The sequence below is a fragment of the Ursus arctos genome, chromosome X (genome assembly GCF_023065955.2).
Source record: "Ursus arctos isolate Adak ecotype North America chromosome X, UrsArc2.0, whole genome shotgun sequence".
In the NCBI taxonomy this organism is placed as follows: Eukaryota; Metazoa; Chordata; class Mammalia; order Carnivora; family Ursidae; genus Ursus; species Ursus arctos.
In genome coordinates, this window is record NC_079873.1 from 105,419,766 (window position 1) to 105,425,765 (window position 6,000).

Below are 6,000 nucleotides of genomic sequence, written 5' to 3' on the forward strand. Positions count from 1 at the left end.
TAGTCCATTTGTCTTCCTATGCCAGTCACTCACTGGGAAGACCAGGATAGCTCTATGCACTGGCAATATGTGATGGATCAAGTACTCTCTCGCCCCTTACACCAGGCATTTCTATTTCTTTCCCCCCAAATTTCATTATTGCTTATTTACTCCACTATCTAAACTCAGGAATAGTTTCATCAAGTTACAAAAGAAAAATAACACCATTGTTATCTTGCTTGTAATTGCTTTGCATTTATGGATTAAATTTGGGGGAAATGGGTATCTTTACAATGCAATTTTTTCAATCAAGCTCTTGGTATTTCTCAGGGCCCCTGGCTGGCTCTGCCAGTAGAGCATGCAACTCGTGATCTCAGAATCAGGAGTTCAAGCCCCACGTTGGGGGTAGTGATTACTGAAAAACAAACAAACAAACAAAAAACCCAAGGTCTTGGTATTTCTCTTTATTTTCCTAAATCTTGTGTGATGTCCCTCAGTAAGGTTGTTTATTTTTCTTCTTATTTCTTCTTATAGGTTCTGCATATTTTTAAATATTTTGTGTGTAATATATATATAATATGTTATATATTTTAAGTATTCTATTATATGTGGCATATATTATATACTAACATATTATGTAACATACATATATTTCTTGCAGTTGCAAGTGGGGTCTTTTTTTTTCTGTCTCGTTATTGTTGGTTTATCAGAAAGGTACTGAGTTTTTTAAGATTATCTTCTACATCTGCCTTGCTACAAACATTTCTTAGTTTTTTAAGTAGGCAATCATAGAATTTGCAAATAATGATAAATGCCTCTTTTCCTTTCCAATATGCATGCCTTTTTGTTTCTTGCTCTGCTCCTACTACAATATCCTGTCCTTGGCTTTCATGGCAATGCCTCCAGCGACTCAGGATGCATAACAACGTTTCATCTACCATTGGTTCAGATACATTTAATGTATCATGTTGATGAAGAGCTCCTTTACTCCCAGTTTACTACAACTTGTTATTTTAATCAGGGATAGAGTTGAATGTGATTAAATAACTTTTGTTTATTTGCAGTATTTTTTTTAACAGAGACAATTTCATTGCATGGAGGTTTCCAAATATACCTAAAAATTCCTCAGGTGATTGGAGACTTAGGTTTCTGGTCTCAGTATTGTAAATGATGCTGTGGATGAAAAAAAATTGAATAAATATGCTGCTGTGGCCGCTGCCACCGCCGCCGTCGTCTTCTTTTTCCCCTCCTCCTCCTCCTCCTCCTTCTTCGTCTTCTTCTCTCATCTTCTCCTCCTTCTCCTTCTTTACATAAACAGGAAGACAAGCAACTGACCACGATTACCAAGCAGCACTTATGTATATGGGATTGGGGCTGGGCTTTCAAGTGTGCTGGCCTTTCTGGTTCACCTGTGCTTGAATTAGTTGGGGGGCATCTCCAGCAGCTATGTTTGGGTGAAGTTTAGAGTGAGTAGGAGGTAGCTAATACAGAGTAATCTAGTTCTTTTAGAGTTCTAATCATTTTTCAGCTTAATTCAGCTCAAAAAATAACCACTGTATCCTTCTTGTAAACCAGGGTGATATGGATTACAGACAGTCTACCCAGCCTCTGAGTTCACCATGTCCTCGTGTGAGTGAGAACTTCTTAAAAGAACTGTGGTTCCCTAACAATAAAATTCCTTGTTAAAGAATATGAACCTTGAAAGGATTTGACCCTGAAGAGCTGAGTTACTATACAAGATTGTAACAAATCCCAGTGCAGAAAGGTGTTTTCAGCTCGCCCTTCCCAGCAAGAACTCGTTTTGTAACTCGATTTTTTGGTAAAAATTATTCAAATATTTCATAGTTTTGGATTATATTTTTATCACGTTTATTTTTTCACACATTCACTATTTTCCATTTCTGTGAATTGTTCATGCTCGTATTTCTCTGCTGCAATCTTAGCGTTTCTCTTATTGATGCACATATGCTCTATGCACATTAGGTATTTATGCTCTTGCTTGCTTTTACTGTTGCTCATCTTCTTGGCATACGAACATTTATTATTTTAATGTAGATAAGTATATTATTTTGTTTCTCCCTTGTAATTCTTTCCACCTTTTTTAAACATAGAAAGCTCCATCCGTGCACAGATCAAAAAGATATTTCATACAGTTTTTTCTTTTTTTTTTAGTGGCTCTGCCGTTAGAGCAAAATATAAATCCAGAAACCTAGAAAGGGTGGAAGCTCATGGAGTGAGGTGGGATTATAACACTTTCGCAGCTCCCAGGCCTTTGTTGTGGCTGTTTCCTCTCCCTATAATGCTCACCCTACCCACCCCTAACCTTCTGTAACTGGCGACATTCATTTGCAGTTGAGACCCGGTAGAAGTCCCGACAAACCACCGCTTGCTTCCCTTTGAGCATCTCTATTTCTTTCTTCTTGTTTTCAACATACATCTAACAATTGCCCACCCTGTGCCCTGGACTTGGAGAGAGTGGGGAATCAATCTTTGCCCCACTTTGCAATATAGTTCAGAGGTGGGGGCAGAAACTAAATTGTTATTTATTCAATATGGGTAAGTCTATTTACTTATTTATTCAACAAAATCATATATGAGTAGAAGTTGAGATGATTTGTGTTGTTATGAGAGTTTCTAACAAGGGGGGACATTTTAGTTAAAACAATGTACTAAGATTAGGACAAGAAACAAGAGGCATACATATTGGAAAAGAGACATTGCAAAAATGTATCATTTGCAAGTTCTGTAACTGCCTGCTTAGAAAGCTAAAGTGTTATGTAGTGTGGGAAATGATGGTGGGAACTTCAGGGGTGGAGAGCAGTAGATGGATTCCAGATCAGTTTTGGAGGTAGAGCCAACAAGATATGCATGTTGGGTGGATGCAGAGGGTTTAGGAGAAAGAAGTGGTTCAGAGTGACCCTGAGTGCATTGGTTGGCTAGAGTGCCACAAACTGGGTGGCTGTAGAGTCACCTGGGGTCGCCATAACAAAATAGCACAGAATGGGGCAGGGCTTCAACAAAAGACATCTATTTTCTCACAGTCCCAGATCAAGGTGCTTCCAATGTGGTTCTTCACGAGGGCCCTCTTCCTGACTTGCAGATGGCTGCCTTTTCACTGTTTCCTCACATGGCCATTCCTCTGTGTGTGCACAGCAAGAGAGGAGTCTCTGATGTTCCTCTGCTTATAAAGACACCAGTCCTATTGGACTAGGTCCCCACCTTCTGACTTCATTTAACCTTAATTACTTCCCTAAAAGCCCTCTCTGGAAATAGTCACATTGGAGTTTAGGCTTTCAACACATGAATTTTGGGGGGATGTAATTCAGTCCACAACAGTGGCTTATACAAGAGAAATGTATTGTCTCACAGTTCTGGAAGCTGGAAGTACGAGATCAAGATGTTGGCATGATTGTTTTCTTCTGAGGCTGTGAGAGATAATGTTCTCCCCCAGGTTCTGGTAGTTTGATGAAAAACATTTGGCATGCCTTGAAGTATAGAAGTATCCCCCTCAACCTCTGCCTTTATGTTCGCATGGGACTATCCTTGTGTGCACATCTATGTTCAAATTTCCCCATTTTTTAAGGATACCAGTTTTACTGGGGCCTTCCCTACTCCAGTATGACCTCATCTTGACTAATAACATGTGCAATAACCCTATTTCCAAATAAGGTCACATTCTGAAGTACTGGGGGGTTAGGGTTTCATGATATGAATGTTTGGGGGACACAATTCAATCCATACCCCTGATTTCTAGCTTAAAGAGTTAGATGAATGAGGTTCCCATCTACTGAAAGAAGAAAGACTATGAGGCAGGCTTGTGGGGTCTCAAAGGTTTTCTTTGGGGCATATTAAACTTGAAATGCCAATAAACTAAGTTTTGAGGTATAAAGTGGGCAGTTGCTTATGAGTCTGGTTCAGAAAGGAAGGTGGCGTGCGTGTGTGTGTGTGTGCGCGCGTGCGCTCGTGTGTGACTTAAAGCTATGGGAGTAGAGGTAGAGAAAAGCCCAAGATGCAAGTTCTGTGCCCTCCAGGATTTAGAAGTCAGGAGGAAGAACCAGCAAAGGAGAATGAGAAGGAACAGCCAGTGAGGTAGGACATGGGGGCAACAGAAGATAGATGCCATAGCATCTTAGAGCAGGGAGTGTTAACAGACAGAAGGGACTGTCCAGTAGATCAATACTGCTGAGGCCAGAGTAACAACACACGGGCAGAGAAGTGAAGAGTGAAGCTGACCACATGGAGTTCACTGGCAACCCTGGTAAGAGCTATTTCAGTGGTAGGAGCTGAGGCTGGATCTGAGCATGTTGATGACCACACTGGGGAGAGAGAGGAAATGGAGACAGTACCTGCAGAGAGGTGCTTAGAAAGGGAGCAGAGAAATGTGGTGCTTTCTGGAGAGGGATGTGGGAGTCGAGGGGGGAGTTTTGTTCAAGACAGGACATATTACAGCATGTCTGCACGGTGATGAAGCTGGTCAAGTAGAGAGGGGGAATCAATTGGGTGATGCTAGAGAGAGAGGCTTGTGGGAAGGGATGGCATTTAGAATGCAGAAAAGGCATGGGCCTAGAAAGGAGAAGGATACTTCCGCCATTTTAGCTTGAGGAAAGGAGGAGGGGTTGAGTACAGAGGAAGACAGGCTGAGAGGCTTGGTGATAGGATGATGAGGGAATTTCCGTTCCACATCTTCCAATTTCTAAGTCAAACACAGATGAGGCAAGCAAGAGGGAAGTGGGAAGACATGAGGACTTTGGAGATCAAGTCACCATTCTGAGAATGGGACTGGCAAACACAAAACATAGAAAGCCTTCTGAGCATTGAGGCGTACCTGGATGAGGCTAGAGATCGTAAATCTATGGTGGCGCACAATCTGCCAGCTTGTGTAATTCTCCCTAGCAGCACAGAGACACTTAAGTGCAGGCACACAGAGGACAAGCATTTGGGTTCATGCAAAGTTGGGGATTTGCCAGCAATTGTGACAAAGGAAAGAAGGGACAGAAGTGACTACATGATGGACGGTGACCCTGAAGGCACTTGGAGAGTAGAGAAGTGGGAGATAACAGGGAGCTGACCAAGGACTGGACCAAAGTCTTGAGAATAGAATTTTGCTTGGCATAGGATCTGGCCTTGAGGTGCTCAGAAAATGTTAGTTGATTTGGTCCAAGGGAGGCCACTGGAGGGCTGCAATACTGCAACTGTACGCCAGGGGGCAAGAGACGACAAGAAATGAGTCTGATCAAGCCCCGCCTAAAGTTTGGGGGCCTGTGGCCAGAGCTCCAATGACCCTTCTGACTGCTTTAAGCTTCCCTAAGTCATGGGATTGAGTGATGCTGCCTACCAGGTGGAGCCTGCTGGTGGTACCTCCAGATGGCTGGTGGTGGGGTGTGTAAGGCAGGAACAGAAGGAACCACGAGTCCCAAGACACAGATAAGGGAAACATCCTTCACTGGTACCAGTCCTGTGCTCCTGGTCCGTGTCTGGGCTCTGTCCAATGCCCCAGCCTTGAGAAACCACAGGAAGAAACTCTGAGTGTTCTCCTGGGCACCCTGAGGTATGGGAAGCTGGCACCGAGAAGCTCAGGCTATGTCCTGGCCCTGAAGAGCCATCAAACCTCCTTCTTAAGGCTGGTACCATGGTATATAGCTTCACAGGCTGGCCCCAACCTCGAGGGCCGCTAGAACTAAGTGTCCAGAGCCTGGAGGTGTGTTTGTGTGCAAGCGGGGGCCTGGGAAGGCTCTGGTGGAAAGGAGAGAGCCCATTGCCCAACAGATCTTCCCTGATACCTACATGCCCAGCCCGTGCTGGGCTCACAAGACCATATAAACAGTCTTGCCATCTGTTTATTCATTCACTCCCTTATTCATTCAGTTTCTCTGATCCTACTGTGTGTCAGTGGAGGAAACAGACAATTATGCCCAAGAGGATAGACTAAGGAGAGGCAGGAGTTAAAGACAATGTCTGACTACTAGCTTGGGTGACTGAGAGGATGCAGGTGCCAGTCCCTGAGAGGGGAGCTGGTGAAGA